The following is a 22550-nucleotide window of genomic DNA, read 5'->3' as shown; positions in this document are numbered from 1 at the left end:
TCTCACAAGATGCCCAGTGGAATCACCGCCACATGTTGTGGTTCTTTCCTTTGTCCTAGAATATATACTTAGTAACTGGAAGAATCCCTAGATTTGTTCCTGTGGATTGAAGGTCATTATGGTAGGTGTGTCAAATGGAAGCCCTTATGTCTCAGCTGCAACAAGATAGTAAATTAAAGGCAATACTTTATCACAGGAGATTGGCAGAAATCAATGCTATCATCAAATACTTGAAAATTCAGTGATGATAATTACTACTGTATCCCCATTAATTTACCTTTTTGGTCAATACAAAAGCCAGACAGGCCTTGCAAAATGAATGATTGCATATTATTGCAAACTTAATCAGATACTTTTACCAATCACAACTGTGGTGGAGAAATGGAATTTTTAGTGGTTATAACCAATATATCCCAACATACCTATGTTGTTTTCTTTAGACTTTCTATCAATAAGATAATCATGCTCAAAAACAGCAGAACACCTTGACTGTCTTTCTTCAGGATAAGTCCACTCTTCTCCTGGTCATTATGTAATCTAGAAGGACCTTGACTGTCCTGTTAGTCCTCAGAATATTAGGCAGGTCATTATATTGATGACATATGCTAATCGGACTTGGTGGCAGGAGGTGACAAACTCTCAAGCTGCCCTGGGAAGACATAAGTATGCAAGAGAATATGAGATGAATCTTGTAAAAGTTATGGAGTCTGACACATCTGCAATTTCCAGGAAAAAGGGGTATGTTGGAATACTCCTTCTAAGTAAGAGGCAATTTGCACCATATCCTATGAGGAAAGAAGCACAGTGTTTGTTTGGATTCTTAGGATAATTGGAGAAAACACAAGCCTACTCTTCTCATCCACTTACCAGCCAGCTGAGCATGGGATCTGGATTAAGAAAGGACTCCACAGGAGACCCAAGACTACAATAAAAGTTGCCCCCACCATTCAGGCCTTAGTACCTGCCATACCCAATAGCAATGAAAATGGCAGTGAAAAAGATGCTATATGAACCAGCTGGCAAGTTATAAGGGAATCAGAATATAGGGTTTTGGATTAAAGACATGTCCTATTCTGCACAGCTGTCAGGTTGCTACTGCAATCTACTAGAGACTGGCCCTGGGCATTAAGTGATTAATTCAAGTTAACTGTCCTTCATGACCTGGGTATTATCTGATCACTGAAAGGTAAAGTTGACATGAGCAGCAGGATCCCATGCTTAAATAAAAATATCTGTTAAAAGAATGAATGCATGCTACTTTTTATCATTTTCAAACATTTCATTTCCTTTTTACAGTATTTTGTTCTGATTGATATATTTCTTTAATTGAAATGAAATAAGGCAGAAGGAAATCATTAAAAATATTTAACTTTCTGAAGAGTGCAGAGACATTCTTAAACATTAACTCATATGGCACTGAAACAAAGAAATAGTCTAATGGCCCACCAAATAGCAGATGGTAATCCCGAAAATAACTGTAGATTCCTTCAAATGCCCTTTGCCATGCATTCTCTTCTGTTTGGTAATAATTGCATATATAGAATTATTATATCAGGCGTATTTATCCATTCATTCATTATTTAGATAGATAGAGAGACAGACAACAGAGATAGAGATAATCTGAATCATAAACAGTGCAGTAGATTTTAAACAAGTCTCTATGACATTGGATGTATAGGTTAATAAAGGAAATGCTTGAAATTTCACTGATTGAGTGTCTTCATCTCTAAATAGGGGTAGCTCAACAATTCTAAAAGAAGACAAGAAATATTGTTAGTTACTCATAAACCTAGCGAGTTTGGTCCAAACTAAACAAGAATTTTTTTCTTAAAAATTGAACAAAAGTTTAAGTGTTTACTGTCTTTATGATGATTAATTGGATTAATGATGCTTAACAAATTTTAACAATATTTAAAACTATTCAATGGAATCCAAATTGAATTAACAACCTAAGTGTTCTGTCAACCATGAAGAAAAGATATTAAATGCTCCCAGGTTAATTAGCTTTTGATACTTAACCATTCTTATCTAGTCTTTTGAGCCTAAAAGCATAGCAAGAATTTTTAACAGTTTTGTTATTCTCAGCTTGGTTTAAGAGGACTAAAGACACTAAGTCTCACTTAATGAGGCTTAACTAAGTTTAATGGAGCTTGGTTATTTTAATGAAGTTTAAGTTTTAATGAGACATAAGACCCTCCTTCTATTTAAGATTATGAAGATTCTTCTTAATATCTGGAAAGTACCTTAACTCCTTAGGTAATTATGAATACAATGAAAATCCATTGATAAATAAAGATGACTTCTAAAGGATGTAATATACTTTTTGAAGTGGAAGGGAAAGGCAAATTGGGGCACTAAAATTGTGAGTATTCCAATAAAACAGCAGATAATATACTAGATTATTAGAATTTGAAGCAGTCTTTTCTTCCATTTAATTTGATCTTCTACCCAAAGCAAGATCCCTGAAATACCTTCATTTAGTTGTAAACCTGAACAACTGCTGTGATAAGCTTATTACTCTACAAAGCATCACAACGGACTTTTGATCAACCATTTATGAACAACTAATTATTTTACATTGAGATGTAAAGTGGTATTATGAAGCCAACTCGACTTTCATTGAATATTGACACCATCAGTTACCAATTGCATTTATACACATAACTAGCAATAAAACATAATATTTAAGAAGATGTGTTCTGGCCTTAGACTCCCTGAGTTTAAATTGCAGCAGTAATGTTTACTAGCTGTGAAGGCTTAGGGAAGTCATTTAAACTTCTCTGAACCTTAATGACTCAAGAGGATTTAAACGACTTCATGGAGTTGTTTGTATGGCAAAGTGTGGATGACTGGTGAATCTGGATAAAAGATATTCAGAAATTCTCTGTACTATTTTCATATATTCTAATTATTAGAAATTATTTCTAAATAAAAAAGCAAAGCAAATATAATAAAAATAAAATGCAGCTCTTATGAACTGCATCAGATAGTTGAACCGCGTTTTTATTTTGTTTCTATTCTGTCAATCTCTACTTTTTAATTAGAGTGTTTGATCCATTTAAATTTAATGTAATTATATGATTGATTTTGCCAGCACTCTTACTATATACTTTCTATTTTCTCCTCTGTTCTTGGTTCTTTTGATCCTGTTTAGATTAATTATTTTCAAAAAAATATTTTTGGCATTTTATTTTACTTCTTCCATTGTTTTTATGGACACCTCTTTGTTTTACTGTTTTAATGGTTGCTCTAAGAACTAAAATAGTATCTTTAATTTATCACAGTCTTTCTTGAATTAATATTATACCAATTTAGGTATAACGTAAGATGTTTATAAGAGTAATCTTCCATGTTGCTCCCTTGCTATCCTTCGTGCTATTCTTATGATGCAATTTATCACTACGTGTGTTATAAACCCCACAAGAAAACGTTACTGTTTATGCTTTAAACAGACGACTGTATTTTGAAGAAATTAGGAAAGAAAAAGTCTTCTATATGTACTAATTTACCATTTATAGTGCTCTTAAATACTTCTTGTAGATCTGTCTTTCCAACTTGTACTATTTCTATTTAGACTGAAGAACTGCCTCTAGCATTTCTTACAGTGCAAAACTGTTGGCCTTGAGTTCTATCATCTTTTGTTTATCTGAAAATGCTTTTATTTCACCTTTAGAAGGATATTTATGCTGGATACAGAAATCTATGTTTATAGTTACCATTTTGCTTTTTGTTTGGGGGGGGATTTTTTTTGTTGTTTTTAACCACCTTAAAGATGCCGTTCCCTAACTTCTGGCATGCTTGGTTCATAATGAGAAGTCAGCCGCCATATTTAACCTTGTTTCCTGGTACATCATGTGACTTTTTTTTCTGGATGCTTTTAGGATTTATCATGGATTTTCAGCAGTATTATTATGACCTATTTATGTGTGATTTTCTTGCATTATTTTGTTTGGGATTTGCCAGACATCTTAGATTTGTGGATTAATGTCTTTCATGAAATTTGGAACCTGTCAAACCATTATTTCTTTACACATTTTCTGTCCTGTTTTGTTGTTTCTCTCCTCAGGGATTCTGATATTAGACTGCTCAACATTAGACTGATTGATTTGGTTTGCTTTGTTTTGTTCTTTTGCTTTTCAGCCTTACATTTACTGCACTTCTCTCAGCAAAACCGATAGTGGTGGTGAGCAGTAGAGATAACTGTTGGGCCAAGCAAACTATTCTCTCATTTGAATATCTTCAAGATTACAATCATTGCTGGCTGCCCCTACCTGGATGGATGGTTTAGCTGGCTTCTCCTTAGTAAGTCAATTTCTTATGGTTTTTGGAAGACTTTCTCTTGTCTGTCTGAACCGGACCCATCATACCTGTTCTGGGGCTTATTGCTCACATATGCACCATTCCTCTCTCTGGGAATCATTCATCAAGACTTTCTTGCACTCACTGCTCTTCAATAGTCCCATAGATAAGTATGATTTTATATTTTATCTAGGTTTTCCTTTGTGTTGCCACAGGAGTGAAGGCTATCCATGTCTTTTTCCATCAAAACAAAAAGTGAAATCTCCGGTCACCTAGTTCTAATGAAGTTGTAATCGAGGTGGTTTTCCTTTTGCTATCTTTGTTCTTCTTTTTGATTCTTTGTTGCTGCTACAATCAAGTTGATAGAAATTCTTTATGTTACTTTTAAGTTATGCTATCTTGGTTCATATTAAATTTGTACTTAACCACTCATTTAGATAAGGTTAATCTACTGCAACTGAGACCAAGAAATCATGTTTTGGCTTACTGTTACTGTTATAGTGCTAGTAACCAAATAAAAAATTTTTTTTAAGAAAATATATTTTTCAGAGAAATATTCTTAATAAAGTCAGAGATTAATTTTCTTCTAAATAACTTGAAAATAATATTAATAACTCATTCACACATACTGCCAAGAAGTAAACTCATGATCTTCAATCTACTTTTTCCTTTTTTTAAAAACAATGTCAACATTCACTAATATTCAATTTTCTAGTATATTGTGCAATGGCTACTATATCTAAAAGATTACCAACAATTATATTACATTCACACCTTCAATGTCTAATATTTTTCAGTGTTCTTTTGTAATTATCTTAATAATCTGTACATATTTCTTTCTAAGGAAGCAAATAACCAACCCCTCCCCCTCAAAGAAAAAGTAGTAGTTGAGTATTCTTTCTGTCTTGGTCTGTCTCTCTCTTTCTTTCTCTCCCCCTCTTTCTTTTCTTATTTGATAATTTTATATCATTTGTTCCAAATAGGAATTCTTCCTTGTTCTTCTTCTGAATACAGCCTTAGAAGTATTCACCATTTTTTAACATCTTCTTTAAGGATCTATAGCTTTTCACTCTATTCTTGCATAATATTTTTGCTTTATTATAATTTGATAATACTTTTTACATCATTTATAAATGCGCATTTAAAACCTGAACACATCAAAAAGCCCTGCATGTAGCCACAGATATTTTTCCTTTTCTTAGTTGAAATCTCCTGGATTTGAAAGACAGAAATTTTATTTTTAAAATTTATTATTGATTTGAATTGTATTAACATTTGGAAATGACCATATGATCTTATCTACATTTTTTATTAAATGTAAGGCTTTTCTGATCAAGTTATCAATTCTCCTACCAAACATATTATTTGTCTTTTCTAGGAGCAAATAATTCTGGAGTCCCAAGCCAAAGTTCTGAAAATCAAATCCTGTTCTTCAGCTATTTAATTTACATACTTGCTTAATCTCCATAAAGTCACACCTTTCTCCATAAAAGAGATGAAAATATCATTAATTGTATCCCTTTTGTCCCTGATTATTAACTATGAAAATGTAAATGATGGTAATTAGCTCTAATTTGCAACAGCTCTTTATTAAGCACAATTTCCTTAGGCAAATGTAGTAGCTCACTCAGACTCTGGCCAATTATACCAAAAATATTTCACTCACCTCTGCTTTTTTGCTGCACTGGTATCCTAGTCACAATTACCAAAATAAAATATTGTTATCAAAACATAAATAAATTTTACTTTCTACTCACACTTTCAAGGGGAGTACCAAGAGATGATAGATTTAGAACAGAGAAAGAGAGAAGAAATGAGAGAAAGATCAGAAAAATCTATCAAATAGCCATTTGACCAAATGATCTGGTCTAAGCTCAGAGTCCACAAACCAGTACCCAAATCTATGCCTGACACCTTCATCTTAATCACTTGAGCAGAATTATATTTCAAATAATTAATGCTTATTTTCTCCATAATTCCTTACTCTTGTGCTCTTCATATACTCTTAAGAACCCTGTCGGCCATGGAAGACTACACATGAAGTAGGTGCTTGCAGAATTAGTTTTTCCATTTCAAAATTTAGGATAAAATCAGAGCTAGAGGAAAGTGGGTGAGATTAGAATGGGAAAGTAATTTATAGATCAGAGTTCTTGAAGTCAGAAATGAAAGGAAGTCTTTCTATTACGAGGACTACAGAGCTCATCAGAAAAGATTCAACATCCATCATGCCCCAAAATGTGGAATCCCAACTAACACTTTATTCTTGAGCTACCCATTATCCAGCAGTCTTTTTGAAAACTTTCTCAACTGAATTGAGGGTTAATGTGAGAATAGTGATTTAAAAGATTTTTTTTTCCCTTGACTAAGACAGCCTTGAAGTATCCCAACAGGTAATTTCCTAATAATCCAAAGCAATATTGAACATTGATTATACTGTTATCTTAATGTAATTTTCTTAAGCTTTCTTATACCTAGATTTCATTGAGCTTCTTGGATTCGTTGGTTTAAAATTCTCATCAATTTAGAAAAATTTTGAACAAATGTCTTCAAGTATTTTTTCTACTCTCTTCCCTTCCTTGGAGATTTAATTGCACGTTAAGCCACTTAAATTTGTCCCACAGCTATTACTTCATTTGTTAACTTTTTTCTTTTTTTTTGGTGAGGAAGATTGGCCCTGAGCTAACATCTGTGCCAATCTTCCTGTATGTTGTGTGGGGGATGCCACCACAGCATGGTTTGATGAGTGGTATGTAGGTCCACACCCAGGATCCAAACCCATGAACCCCGGGCTGCCAAAGCAGTGCATGTGAACTTAACCAATACACCACCAGGCCAGCTCCAGAAATTATCTACTTTTAAGGGAGATGAACATAGATCGCATTATAATGTTTGTTTACAAGATTATATATTAATCAATTAATTTATATTCTAAAGCTCAACTCTCAGTCTCATTCAATTTGTTGTACAACGCGTTCTTAAATTTCTCTCCTATGCCTCTTTTTTCAAGGTATTAAGTCTCAAAGGTAAATCAAATTAAGTTCTCTATGCTTTTTAACACCCTAATTTGTGAGCTGTTATCTTGTGGTATTGTATACAAATAATACACTAGAAATAGAAGAAAAAATGTTAACTGTGAACATGAACAAAATTAATTTTTCTAAGCCATAGAAACAAAGACCAATAAATCTACAACAAAAGTATTAAAACTGGTCAGAAACCATTGCTCTGTTATTCTCCATCACTTTGTGACTTTCTGGAGAGTGTTCACACCATTTCAGCAAGACCATTTCCTCAGGCTCAGCTTTCCAAACCACCTTTGAAAATCACAAACACGACATGGCCCTAGAAGCCGTCCAACACTCTCAGCTGAGCAGTGTAATATATTCTAACTGTCTAGATTTAAAGTAATGTTTCTTCCATCCCCTTTAGCATACCAAATTCACATAAGTAAAACAAATTGATTTGTCCCATATATCTCAGGTTCAGATCGCATAGGTAAAATGAAATTCAGATTTTTGTGCATTTTTTGTTGTGTCCTACTTTTAAAATGTCCTTGTAACTATGCCATGGAAAATACGACATTTAAGAAAATTACTTTATGAATAATTCACACATAAATTTTTCTGAAATACAGAAGAACAAATAATGAGTTTAAGAATGGCATTGTCCTGGAATGAAATAGTTAATTGCCTACCATACCTGATTACAGATGCATTGCAAGTTCCTGCTGTTTAAGAGAAAAAGAAAAGAAAACTCCTTTAACAGTGGACTGATTCTTGGTATTTCCACATTTAATAGCAGTCATCTGGCTTAAAGCTTTGACTGCTTAAATGCAAATATTCTTGAAAGGAGTAAGAAATTTAACTTCTACTACGTATTTATGACTTATTATATACAACTTGTAAACCCTTGAGTAGAAGTGAGGAAACTCAGAATTTGAGAGCACAGAATGACTGAAAATTTGAGGAGAGACTATCTCTGAGAATGGATAGAATATGAAACAGAAGAACTGAAGGTATTCAAGGCCACTAATGCATACACTTGCCGATTGTGTATTTTTGCACTGTATGTTTCTTACTAATATCTCATATTAAAAACGATATTTAAATACAAGTAACCCCTAGACCTCAAAAGTGTTTACGATATTTCTGATGTTCTATATCTTACTTTTTTCCATTTTACAATTTATAAATTACTATCGCTTCAGTGGAATTTTTAAAGCAATAAAAATATTTGTATTTTCAATTAAAAATAATCTAAAACAAAGAATGAAGCCCTAATACCCATGCTAAAAGTTTGCACATGGTGAGCAAAGGACCTTCAAGTATCAAATCTAATTTCTCTTATTTTCAAAAGAAAACATGGAGATTCAATGGTTTGCCAATTATAGTCAGAGGCGAATTTCAGATTAGGACAGAGATCTCCTAATTGCCAGTCCCAGTAATTAGTGTATGCAGTAGCATTAAAATCCTTCCATTCACTTCCCTCTAACACTGCCTCCCATCTTTCCGTGTCTTTGTCCTGTATTTCACATACATCCTCAATGGAAATGTCAATAAAATACTACTAAGGTATATACTTATAATTGAGATTGTGTCAAATAATTCTTAAGGAATTATTCTCCTAAATAATACCTATATTGTTAAAGTCAAACATCTGAGCACAGAAGATTACACTGCAATGAGAGGAGAGCCTGGTACTAAGGAACCCACTCTGTGGCTTCCACCCTCTACCCCACCATTCCCTTGAATTACTGTTGGGAGTGTTTCCTGAGCATGTTCCATGTTAAGCTTTGGATCAAAGATTTAACCAAGCTGCTTCAGACTGAAACTGAGAGAAGGAGGGGAGTAAGTTTGATGGGATCTGCAGATACAGTGAGAATAAAAATAAATAAATCCTTTGCTTAAAGTTTGCAAAACCTTGATGTGATAAGCAAATATAAGTCAGATTTTGAGCAATCAGGAGAAGTATTACATATCCTTAACGTAATCCCGAAGTTTTTATAGCAAGTTGAAAGGAGAAAAGAACAGAATCTGGGCCAGGTAATCAAGGCTTGAAAAATTATATGTCACAATTGATACACAATAATGTAGACAGACATGAATCTACTGGAAAAAATTTAGGCAGAGCTTAGGTCATTGGGATAGAACAAAGACAACATCATGAATGCCAAGTCTGAGTAGACAAATGAGGGATAGATTTGAAATGTATCTAGAGCAGGAGTTCACAAGAAGAAGACTATAAAATGTCACAGGGAGGAGTAAACTCGGGTTATGGAATGGAAGGGGAAATAAGAAAGCCAGGAACATTGTTTGAGATTTGTCACAAACAGGGGTCCCAAGTGGAGTCATGTTGAAAGGGAACTCATTCTATGTGCAAGGCACGAAGTAGGTAATTAGTTGTCTACTAAGCTTGATTTCAGATGCATGGGAAGGTCCTACTATATGAAACAGTAAGAAAAAAAACTCCTTTATCCATTGACTAATTGTCGATTTAATATTTAACAACACTAACAGCACAAGCATTTGACTTAAAGCTTTGATACTCCATAGAAAAGAAATCTGTTGTTGATTTTTTTTTTTACCTCAGCAAGGTGATGTTAGGATTTATGTTAAATCTCTAGTCTTCGTAAGTCTGGAATACATAAGACTGATGAACCACACCGTGGTTTACACACTGGTAGTTTCAACATGCCTTTCTTCATATTATTTTTGTACTGTATATGTGCTTCTATCATTCTGGAAGTAACAGTGAATTAATAATTATGTGTACTCATGTCTTCCTCATCTAATATCCTCACTGAAAATCCCTAAAGGAAGGCATTGTAACTCTTACTAATTCGTTAGTCCCAAAACCTAATGTGGAATTTTATATATGATGGGCATTCACTATTGGTTGATCTGAACTTTATTAAAGATAGTTGTGCTCAAGAAAAAGAATAATTTTCAGCCATGTAAATCATATATTATTAATTCTTCTTACTGGCACACGGCCTGAGATATGCTTTTCTTTTTTCAACTTAAGCTCTCCTTTCTAAACTGGGCGTCATATTTTAATTTCCACTGTCTTCACTATAAAATTAATTGGTGTTAAGAATGCAAATTATGTTTCTACTTCTATCTGACTTACTATTTGTCCTTGGATGCCACAACTTCTTTTTTCCTAGATCTAAATTCCAGATAATAATACTGATTGTTTGTGTAATGTAGAGTGGTGCCCTTTATTCACTTTTAGTAGGCTGTGCTGTTTGAAATACTCTTCTAGTACAGTAATATTTTTCGATGCAATATTGAACAAGCTACCAAAAATCCTTTCTCAAATATTGTTGTATAAACATATATTTAAAAATATAGAGAGAGTCTTACCTGTTCATCTTTCAGACCAATAGACCAGTAGATTCTATTTGGCTGGAGTTTGGGGAACAATTTGTATCACTGGAACAGAGTCAAGCCAAATGTTTCATGTCCTTGTTCACATCAGCAAGGTGATTGAAGCAAATGAGCTCGAAAATAAATGTGGTCTATAAAGGTGTCCAAAGAAGGTTTTGTACAATTATAGCATTTTATCAAGACACCAAAAGTCTTTGCTAGGAAATTCTTGGCTTCATGTTACAGTTGCTTCAACTCTCATAAATATTTCTCTTTTTGTAACTGTGTTGCACTAAGATATTTTGATGTGCGAAAATTTAGATGAAGTCAGATATGACATGGTTGATCTTATTTCAATCGGCTTATGCTAGCTTTTCTTAAAGTTCCTTTTCTCTGAATAATATACTTTCCCTTCTTAAGAATATTTACTAGTAGCTAGAAACTAACCCACTCCAGCTTGCAGAGACCACATCCTTAGATCCTTAGACCTCCTCAGCTTCTTCTGAGTAAGCAACAGACTTCAGGATCTTGCCACCTGCCACAGCCAATTGCACTAGGTGGACAGCCAACTAAAACTGTGTCAATTGGATTGTCTCCAAAGATTGTGTAGTCATTACCCAGAGAGATTAGAAGATGCAGTCTCTGCACCAAAAGAGTCCTATGTGGCTGTCACTGGGCTGCCATGATCAACTGGAACAAAGAAATCTGATGTGCAAGGAGAAAATTGAACGAAGCTGACTCACAGAGACAGAGAGTAAGAAATAGGGATAAGAGCTTTTTTAGCATCTGATTATTTTACAGTTGTTGGTTCTTGTTCCCATGACTAAATTCATCTGCCCTTTTACTGGAAATTAGGAATATTTTCTTTTCTTTTTTTAAAGATTTTATTTTTCCTTCTTCTCCCCAAAGCCCCCTGGTACATAGTTGCATATTTCAGTTGTGGGTCCTTCTAGTTGCGGCATGTGGGACGCCACCTCAGCATGGCCTGATGAGTGGTGCCTAGGTCTGTACCTAGGATCCGAACCGGTGAAACCCTGGGCTGCCAAAGCAGAGCACACAAACTTAACTCCTCGGCCACGAGGCTGGCCCGGAAAATTTTCTAATTATAAATGTTCTTTTTCACCAGAGTAGAATTCAAGCTCATGTTTGCATGTCCAACAACTAGGACTATATAGGCCTCACAGTACATATTAAAAAAAATGATTATTGATTAAAATATAACACATTTTTAAAATATTAGTTTGTTTAGATACTTTGATTCTAAGGAATCAAATAGGTAATTTAGAACTCCTATATCTGATAGAAGCATTACTGAGAGAGTCCCTGATATGGTATAGGTATCGGACCAATGGTTTTACATTATCTCATTTTATCCTCCAACAAAGCTAGGAGTTATGTGTTATTTCCAGCATTTGACAGACGATGAAACTGAGATTTAAATAACTTTCCTAAGGTCTTAGAGGCAATAGTGGTGAAGCCAGAATACAAATTCAGGTCTCTGAAACTCCAGAGCCCATGTTTTTTCGTATTTAATTCACGTTAAGCTGGTCAGGTTCATTTCTATGAATCCAGTTTATGACTAGGCTGTTCTTCCAGTAGAACAGCAGCTTAAAACACGAAGCTAAAGACTACTGAAGATGGTTTAGAACATGTGTAAGTAAAAGCTTGCTAAATTAATAAAGTGAATGAATTTGGAATTAAAGGACAGAATAAACAATGTTCTGGATGGATGGTTTAGAATATGTGCAAATATAAACTTGTTAAATTAATAAAGTGAATGAATTTGGAATTAAAGGACAGAATAAACAATGTTCTGGATGGATGGTTTAGAATAGGTGTAAATATAAACTTGTTAAATTAATAAAGTGAATGAATTTGGAATTAAAGGACAGAATAAACAATGTTCTGGATGGATGGTTTAGAATAGGTGTAAATATAAACTTGTTAAATTAATAAAGTGAATGAATTTGGAAATAAAGGACAGAATAAAGGACCTATGAAGTCAGAACTTTAGCTAATTGCTAAAGACTGAAAGAGAACTAAAATCTTTCAAACGTGATTTAACATAGGAATTTCTTCCGATTGTACCTTATAGAGATTAAGATGATATCTTTTCAATATCTTTAATTTCAACACTATTATCTTTTATGAAGATAAAGTTGGCAACTTCTTTGTTGAAAAAAATATTACTTAGCAGTCTCTAAGCATGTCATCACAAATGAATGGATAAATACTTTTATGACAAATATCTGAAAAAGATGATTCATAGAAATGAATATTTTTACAGTATTGTTGTAAAAACCCACACTACAATAGCTGCTACACATTTGACTAGATGTTTCCTATTAATGTTAAAATAGATTTATCTCTCAAAATATTCTGATTTATCTGATCAAAATATTCATGAAAAATTATAAGTACCACTTATTTTTAATGCATTTTCAAAATGTTACCTTTTGCCAAGGGTTGCTGTGAAATTGCGCTTTCCACTGAAGAGATTGGCCCAAATTAATGACTCACATAAAGCACATTCAATCCCGAAGTTCTATTTTTACAAAATAAATCCATGAAAATAAGTTTGACTAAGCTACTTAAATACATCTGTCTATTAAGCAATGTTATTTGCATTTGGGTTTTGCTAATATGTCATCAAAAGACAAAAAAGTGACTTAACTCTTCTAAAAGCTATAATTATGTCCTTTTAAACTTTAAAAAAATTTTGACTAGCAACCAGTAGATTAAAAGTAATTTGCACAAATTTAGGAAAACAATTTTTTTTTTTTTAAAGATTGGCACCTGGGCTAACAACTGCAGCCAATCTTTTTTTTTTTTTTCTGCTTTATCTCCCCAAACCCCCCCTGTACACAGTTGTATATCTTAGTTGCACGTCCTTCTAGTTGTGGGATGTGGGACGCCACCTCAACGTGGCCTGACGAGCGGTGCCATGTCTGCGCCCAGGATACAAACCCTGGGCCGCCGCAGCGGAGTGCGCGAACTTAACCACTCGGCCACGGAGCCAGCCCCGGAAAATAATTTTTGAAACATCACTCTCATGAAAGATTTTAGAATAGAGACTAGAATAGGCATTTTAACATTTTAAGGAAATAATTTATTTTCGATGACTTTAAAAGAATCTCTTGCCTTAAGAGTTATTTATTTTTTGTTTTGTTTTTAATGAAAAAGAAGACTAAGAGACCAGTTCATTCTTCGAGACAGCCTCTGTACATTAAACAAATATCAATCATAGAAAAAAATCTGCAAAGGAAGCATTTTTTAAAGTATAGCAATCCTCAAAAATAGGATAAATATCCACGGAAAGAGAAATAGAATCAGATATGAAAAACAGAAAACAGAGCTGAAACTTCAGATCTATTGGGCTTTGCCTCCAGCAGCAGCAGAGTAGATAGGGAGCAGCAGAGACAAAAAATACCTCATAGAGGTGGACACTGAATCCAGCTCACTATTTGAATCCAGGCCTACAAACGGGCAAAGAAAAGCTGTAACTCTTTCCAAGGAATTGAATCATATAAATAGGCATGCCTAAAGACGTGGGGGAAAGATAGAGAAATCTTCCCACTGAGGACAGGTACCAAGCTTCTTGCTAGGCCATGACCCGATCTGAGGTTTCCCCAGTATCTCCAGAAGATTAAAGTGCTGAGCAGACAATATAAGATCAATTATATGCACAGGATTGTAAGGGCCAAATCAAGACACCCAAAACTACAAACAAGGGAAATATGAGCACAGAGTGGGGATGTGGGGGAGACAAATGCCTTCATAGATAGGCCTACAAACCAAAATTCCAAAACAAGTGAGGGAAAAAATGCTAAGAGCAATAGCTTAAAGAATCAAAATTCAAAAGATTTTCACTTCACATACAATACAAAACAATAAATCTAAGACAACTTTAAAATAAGTATGTTGCAGATTTTCAAAGGCATAGGAGAAAGGAAACCATGAAACACAAGAGCTGCCCAATAGGAAAGACAATTCATTCTAAATATCAGGTATTAAAACTGTAATCACTGAAATTAAAAAGTTAGGAGATTCCTTAGGTTGAAAAGGGACATAGTCAAAGAAAGGATTCAAGTATTTGCTCATTATTATTAAGAATGCATACCAAACATAGAAGACTTAACAAAATAAAAAGTAAAAACAGAAAAAAGAAGTTCAGAGACAGATGTCAAATGACAGATTTAGTGAGAGGATCTAATTGATCTCTAATAAGAATGCACAAGAAAGACAACCGAGGACGTATTGCAGAAATAACACTCCAAGATGTAAAGCTTCTACAGTTGGAGGACTCGAATCTTCAGAGGGAAAGTACACATGGAGTGACAAGCAGGAGGAACAAGAATTAATCACTGCATCAATGCATTGTAGTGAAATAATGGTAGTAGTGTACTAATAAATAATAGTAAAAGTAAATAATTGGTGTAAGAATAAGTAATGAAAAAGAATTTCCCATTTAGAAATATATCGGGGGGACTCCCTTCTTACTACCAGGCCCAAGAAATTAGAGTGTTCCATATGTTCCTTTTAAAAATAAAGTATTAAATAAAACACCCAGAACCCCAAGGAGCAAATATCAAACACTCGAGGTGGGGAGGGGGGATTCCTTGCTTTCTTTCTTCCCCCATTTTTCATTGGAGCTCGATTTGAAACAATTGAATTCATCACACTTTTAAATTAAAAAGTACATTGCCATCATCTATCTCTGCCAGTCATCTTTCTTATTTTATTTTTGTCTTTCTTTCATGGCCAATATTCTTATTCCCTTCATACCATAGCTAATTTGCTTGATCTATGCCCTTAAACATAACTTTATAAGATACACAGTGCGTTTGGTGGATATTTCCAATTTGCCTATATGGTGTAAATTTCATTCTGTTTTCTCCTTTTCTTATCCAAACTTCTGATTAGAGGTCCTTCAGTGTTGCTGGAACATGTTCACTTATTCTTAATATTTCATATTGAACCTTAGTAAACATCCACCAAATTTAAACATCCATCACATCTCATAGTGATGGACACAAGGTTGCCATCAACTCTGTCACCATAAACAACACCACAATCGATATTCTTGTCCTCATCTATGTATGGATTTTTCTGAGAATTTCTGTAAGATATATATACAGGATCATAAAATCATAGGCATATTAATATTTACTTTAGAAAAAATTACTTTCCACTGCAAGTGCATGAAAGTTAGCGCTCCATACATATTCACCAACACTTGATATTTTTATCCTTTTTAATTATCGTCCTTCTGATGAGAGTACAGTTATCTTTCACTGTTTTAATTTGCATTTATATGATAATGAGTATGAGAGTTTCCTTGTGTACTATATAGCTGTGTAGAAGACTGATCTATGGTATTTTGTCTCTTTCATTGGTTCATTTTTTTCCATTGGAGTTTTAGTCTTTTCCTTGATTAAGAGAAATTATTTCTATATAACAGATAACAATCCCTTATTAGTTTTAAATTTAGTCAATAGCTTATCCATTTATCAGTGGTATCCTTCATTGGACATAAACCCTTACTGTTGATAACATCACAACAATTGGCTTATTCATATCATAGTTTGTGCTTTGGAGGTCTTGCATAAGTCTCTTCCTGCCTATGGTCCACAAAGCTATTATCCTAATTTTCTTCTAAGAATAATTCTGTAGACTATGGTGCTTATGGTGCAAATTTCTCATTGTCTATAACATGTTTGTACTCCTCCTTTTTATTGGGAATAAGGAAAGCCCAAGCTTATTTTTCTCCAATTAGAGAGTCTGTTTTCCCCAATATCTTCTAACCATTGATTTTTAGCGCCATTTCATAATATATCATGTCTCCATATATGCATTTACCTATTTCTAAATTTTCTATTCTGTGTCATTTACCTACTTGTCTCTTCTTGCATAAAGATGATATTGGTTTTGTAACCATAGCTTTGCAGGATATCTCGATATCTGGTCAGTATTCTCATTCATCTTCTTATAGTGAACCTAGCACCCTATAGGTGTCTAGTCTTCAACATAAATTTTTGAATGAATTTGTTCAGTTACACCACAGATTCAGAATAATTTTTTTGAGATGGTATTAAAAGCTAACTTGGAGAAAACTGATAATATTTAACACATTTACTGTGTTATGCCATTCCACCATGAATACCCATATAGCTTTTTATTTATTCAAATTTTTTTAATAAACTTAATACAGCCATTTTCTTAAAGATTGTACATTATTGCTAAGTTGGTTCACGTTTTTATAGCTTTTATTTTTAGTTGATTTAGTTAGTATTTCTGGATTAAATATATATTAAATATGATATATATTTATATGTTATATATTATATATTTACATGCATAAATATATATTATGTGTAATATATCCTATGCAATAAAATATATCATATATGAGGGTGGGGCCTTCATGATGGGGACTAATGCTTCTATAAGAGACACCAGAGAACTTGCTTCCTCTCACTCTTTCTGCTATATAAGGACACAGTGAGAAGGTGGTCATCTTCAAGCCAGGAAGAGAGTCCTCAATGGGGAACTGAATTGGCCAGCACCTTCATCTTAGACTTCCCAGCCTCCAGAACTGTGAGAAATAAATTCCTGTTGTTTAAGTCGCTCAGCCTATGGTATTTTGTCATGGTAGCCTGAGATGACTAATTCAGATTTTGTTACCAAGAAGTGGGGTGCTGCTATAACAAATATCTAAAAATGTGGAAGCGGCTTTGGAACTAGGTAAAGACTGGAGGAGTTTTGAGGTACATGCTAGAATTATGGAAATTAAGGGTGAAGAGAATTCAAAAAAGAATACCGAGGGTGTGGCTTGACTATTGCTTGATAAAGAGATCACGGGATTATATAAGAAGAAACACTGTTTAAAGGGGATCAGGACAGGCTGAAATAAAGAAAGGGTATTGGACCTAGATTCGACAGGACATAACAATAAAGCTATTTGACTGCGAACATGCACCATTTTTTAAGAAAATGGAAGAATCACCCTAGAAAAAAACCAAGCTTACAGATGTAGAGAACAGACTAGTGGTTGCCAGAGATGGGGTGTGGGCGAAATGGGTGAAGAGAGTCCAAGGTAAAACTTAATTTTAAAATATATAAGTCCTGGGGACATAATGTACAGCATGAGACTATAGTTAATACTACTGTATGGCATATTTAAAAGTTGCTAAGAGAGTAAATCTTAAAAGTTCTCAAGGAAAAAAAAAGCATCACAAGAAAAAAATTTTGTAACTATATATAGCGACAGATGTTAACTAGCCTTATTGTGGTGATCATTTTGCAATATATGGTATAAAATATTGAATCGTTATTTTGTACACCAGAATCTGTTTTATGTAAATTATACCTCAATCAAAAAAAATAAAAAGATTGACCTTGAAGATAATTCAGAGATCATTAAAGCCATCACTTCAGTTTCAACAGGCCGGATGGCCTCCAATTGAAGCTATGGGGCTGGGGTTACTCAGAACCTTTCGAAACCTCACCTGGAAGAGCCTTGGGGAAATGACCTCCACCTGCCAGAGTTTTGAGGCCACAACTCCTGGCCTGCAGAGCAAAGGGGCAGGACTATTGCCTCAGTGGTTCCAGAAGGCAGAGTATGGAACAAAAGTAGATTATTCTGGAGCCTTACAATCTGATGGAATTCACCTTGCTAGGTTTTGACCTACTTGTGATTTATTCTTACCTTGCTTCCTATTCCTCCCTTTTGGCATGGAGATGTCTATACTATGCCTGTCCCATCATTGTATTTGGGAAGCATGCAGCTCATTTGGTTTCACAGGTTCACAGCTAGAGAGGAATTTTGCCACCCACTCATACCTCAAGTCTCACTCACAAGTGATTTTGATATTTAGATGAGACTTTGGACTTAAAATTTTGAAATGATGCTGAAAAGAGTTATGACATTTGGGGCTGCTGGAGCAGCATGACTGTATTTTGTATATGAGAAGGATGCTTGTGGGACCAGGAGTGGAATGCTATGGGCTGAATTGTGTCCCCCCGGAATTCATATATTGAAGGCTTAACCACCAATGTGATGGCAACTGGAGATGGAGATAATTAGATTTCAATGAAGTCATGAAGGTATGACCCTCATTATGGAATTAGTGACCTCATAAGAAGAGACACCAGAGAGCTCACTTCCTCTCTCCCCACCATGTGAAGACTCAGTGAGAAGGTAGCCTTCTGCAAGCCAGAAAAAGAGCCCTTCCCAGGAAACCAAATATTGATCTTGGACTTCCCAGCCTCTAGAATTGTGAGAAATAAACCACTGTTGTCTAAGTCACCCAGTCCATGGTGTCTTGTTATGACAGCCAGAGCTGACTAATACAAGTATTTTTCCAAGCTTCTCTTTATTTCACGTATAATAACTTTCGTTTTTCATTTTTCCCTTCCTGTCCAGCCCTTGACAGAACACATTTCCTTTGATGGTTTTAAATTCATACATTTTTCAACTTTTTTCTGGTTGCTACCTGTTCCTTCATTTCTTTTTTTTTTCTTTCCTAATTTACCAATATCTCCATCTTCCTGAAAGACAGGATAGCTACTTTAATATATTCTATCTCCTTGCACCCCCAAGCCCTTCCAGGGTCTTCTTCCCCAGCAAGTTCTTTCGTTTTCCCTAGACTTAACAAAAATGCATTTCAAACTAATAAAGACCTATTTATGAAAAGTAAACCTTACATTTTTAAAGAAAATATAGGAGAATATATTTATGGTCTTAGGATAGGGAAAAACATTCTTCAACTAGATCCTCTCCAAAAAATGTGAATCATGCTAACTTTCTGCATTGTTCTAGATAGGCAATGTATGGGAGAGTCAAGTACCAATTGACAGGTATCTTTTTGTCACTGTTTTGAAATTTAGATTACTAGTTCTGAAAGAATCAAATGAAGTTTTACCCAGAGAGAAAGCATGTCTTACTTTCGCAAATTTCTAAACCTCTTTGGCCATAAAGATTTGGAGACTAATAAGCAAACTCTGAACTCCATCTGCAGTTAATTCATTCTCTCTGGAGCTCAGACTTCTGGCAGCAGTTACACCTAAGCAGTGCGGGCAAATAAGCACGATACTTAGCATTCTGTTTCGACTTCCTTCTCTTTCTCAGGGATTCACAGGGTTTTGCACCAAGCAACTTGGAGTGTATTAAAAACCACACTGAGAGCTTCTGGGTTGGTGACTATATGGAGGTCCGGGAAGAGCGGGGCGCCTGGAGAGGGCATGGAAACTCAGCGCCCCTTCCCTCACACCTTGCCCTACTGCCTCTTCATCTGGCTGTTGATTCTCAACACGCTCATGTGCTCACCTTTCCACAGAAGATCTTTTTCCTGGAATAGGCGGGGCCTCCTTCTGTCCATCTGAGCAATGGGCCTAGCAACGGAGCCCAGGAGCGCCTCCCGCCGCCAGGCCAACCCCTAAGTGGGAACTACAATTCCCGGCGGCCCCTGCAGACAGTGGGCCATGGCCACGCAGCGCCTGCGCAGTGGCCAAGGCTCCAGATGTGCTGTGCTAGCCAATTCTTGCGGTAATCCTGCCGGGGGGAGTTCCGCGCTCTGCAGAGAAGTTTTGACCCGATGAGCTGCTCAAGTTGCGTAAGCTTTATTACCAGAGGATCTTTCCTCATGTCCATTACTATCGCTGGCTCAACCATGGCGGAGTGATAAAGTATCACTTTCAACACTGGGAATTTTCATTAACATTGACAGATGATATTTACAGTTGCTACCAATCCTTCAACAACCAGAGTGATTCGGAAAAGGAGATGCAGAAAATGAATCCACACAAGATTGATATAAGCGCAGTATATTCCCACAGGCTCAATCAACACAATACAGTGAAGCTGGGAACTTTCCAGGCTCAGGAAAAAGAATTAGTGTTTGACATGGACATGACAGACTAGACGATGTGAGGAGATGTTGTAGTTCTGCAGGCATATATTCTGAGTGCTGGACCCTCATGAAGATGGCCATACTTATCATCCACCAGACATTGACAGAGGACAGGAGATTTAAGCGTCATCTCTGGGTATATTCTAGAAGGAGAGGCGTTCATCGTTGAGTCTGTGATGAATCAGTTAGAAAATTGTTCCCAGTACGTTCTGGGATAGATGAGTATTTGAGTCTTGTAAAGGGTGGTCAAGAGGTCAAAAAGACAGTTTGTCTAAGTGAAAAAATTTACCCTTTTGTTAGGAAATATAAACATAATAAAAGACTGCTTTGAAGAATATGCCTTGGTTGATCAAGATATTCTTGAAAATAAAGAAAGATGGGATAGGATGTTAGCCCTTCTTCCTAGAGTAATTCATGATTGCTTCCAAAAACTTCAACAAGGATTCCAAAAGCATTACAATCCACTTCAGGATTGGCAGCATTTGAAGAGGGTAGCCAGCAGATGTGAGAATAACATCAAAAAAGACAAATGTCGATCCTGGCTTGAGTGGGAGATCATGCTCTGGTACTGTTTTCCACAGCTGGATATTAATGTTAGCAAAGGAATCAGTCATTTACTGAAAAGTCCTTTTAGTGTTCGTCCTAAAACAGGTTGCATTTTTGTGCCTATTGATTTACAGAGAGTAGATCGATTTGATCCATTTACTGTTCCAGCCATAGGTTCCATCTACCATGAAGTGGATAGCATTTCCACTAATGAAGAGAAAAAAGAGGAGAACGAAGTTGAATCTGATATCAAACATAGAATCAGAGACTATAAGAAGACCAATCTAACTCCTTATGTAAAAGCTTTTGAACAGTTTCTTGAAAACCTGGATAAATCCCAAAAAAAGGAGTTCTCAAGAAGTGATTTACAAAACGATTTCTGAAGATAACTCCCCTCAAACCAATATGAATATCTTCTACCTTCAATCAAGAATCAAATACTTCAAGATCCACGTAATAAATATGGCAGAACTGTGTATGCCTCTTAACGATCAAAGCAAAATTTTCTTTTCTTCAGAAATAATTATTTTGAAAAGATTCCTGAGACCACCAAGGGAGAATGTCAAATTTCCTGGAAGAAGCAATAATGGGAAGAATAAGTGATTGCAGATAAATTTGTAAAATTTAATGTTGTACAAAAATAATTCTAAGATTTCTGATATGAATACTCAGTTCTACCAGTTGCCATATGTAGAGGTAAGTGAGCAACAATATGCCCAAGACTTTAATCTCAGCTCACTGGATACAGACTCCATATTTCTGGAGTGGATATTCTGGGTGAATGAGGGCTTTGTCCTTAAGTCTTAGATACTTAAGTCAATTATACCTGGAGTGTGTATTCAGTCACTTCCTAATTTTGCTTACTGATATTTTGTTAATCAAGCCACACCCCAGTGCTAATCTTTTAAAAATCATGTTAAATGGAGCATCTAAACCTACCAAAACTTCAATTCAAAAGATATAAGTTACTAGATTACAGTATTAGGGACAAGAAGAGTATTTTTTACAACTATTGCAATTGTACCTCCTAACTTCTTGCCTGAGAGAACAATTGGATTAGTCTACCATAAAGAAGCAGCTTAAAAAAAATAACCAACTTCACCAATATAAAACCTGTTGCACTTGTCAAAACACTTGAACTTTCTATATATCCAGATACTTAAATTTAATTTTAAAAGTTTCGTTTCTTTCGTGTTTCATTTTGTTTGATAGACTTTGAAGTGTCGGATTTCTTTTGCCTTGTTTTACAACCAATCTAAGCAAAACAGTTGTTCTGGTTTATATTCTATCTTCCGAGAAGCATAGAGAAGCAAGCGATTAAGCTAGTTCTTTCCGTGACTTATGAAAATTTTCCTTCTTTTGCATTTCCTTTAACACTGTTTTCTCTATAGCCACACAGTCTTTTTTTTTTTTTTTTTAATCTTTT

General features: G+C 35.1%; 1 long non-coding RNA gene and 1 pseudogene across 2 annotated transcripts in view; one reads left to right on the top strand and one right to left on the bottom strand.

Annotated features, from left to right (window-relative positions):
• The window catches only part of LOC111768916 (uncharacterized), a 142862-nt gene extending 122745 nt beyond the window's left edge, over positions 1 to 20117 (bottom strand). For both annotated transcript variants that reach the window (XR_011428524.1, XR_002801600.2), the window contains exons 1-2: positions 19996 to 20117; positions 423 to 649 (exon numbers count right to left, since the gene is read on the bottom strand). This is a non-coding gene — a long non-coding RNA (uncharacterized lncRNA). The remainder of the gene's footprint in view (positions 1 to 422; positions 650 to 19995) is intronic.
• A 33-nt stretch (positions 20118 to 20150) lies between these two features.
• Positions 20151 to 21639, top strand: LOC100062252 (DNA primase small subunit pseudogene; annotated as a pseudogene).
• Positions 21640 to 22550: the final 911 nt, after the last annotated feature.

This window comes from Equus caballus, chromosome 18 (assembly GCF_041296265.1).
Source record: "Equus caballus isolate H_3958 breed thoroughbred chromosome 18, TB-T2T, whole genome shotgun sequence".
Classification (NCBI taxonomy): Eukaryota; Metazoa; Chordata; class Mammalia; order Perissodactyla; family Equidae; genus Equus; species Equus caballus.
The sequence above is the reverse complement of the archived record's forward strand: the minus strand, read 5'-3'. Positions and strand labels throughout refer to the sequence as shown.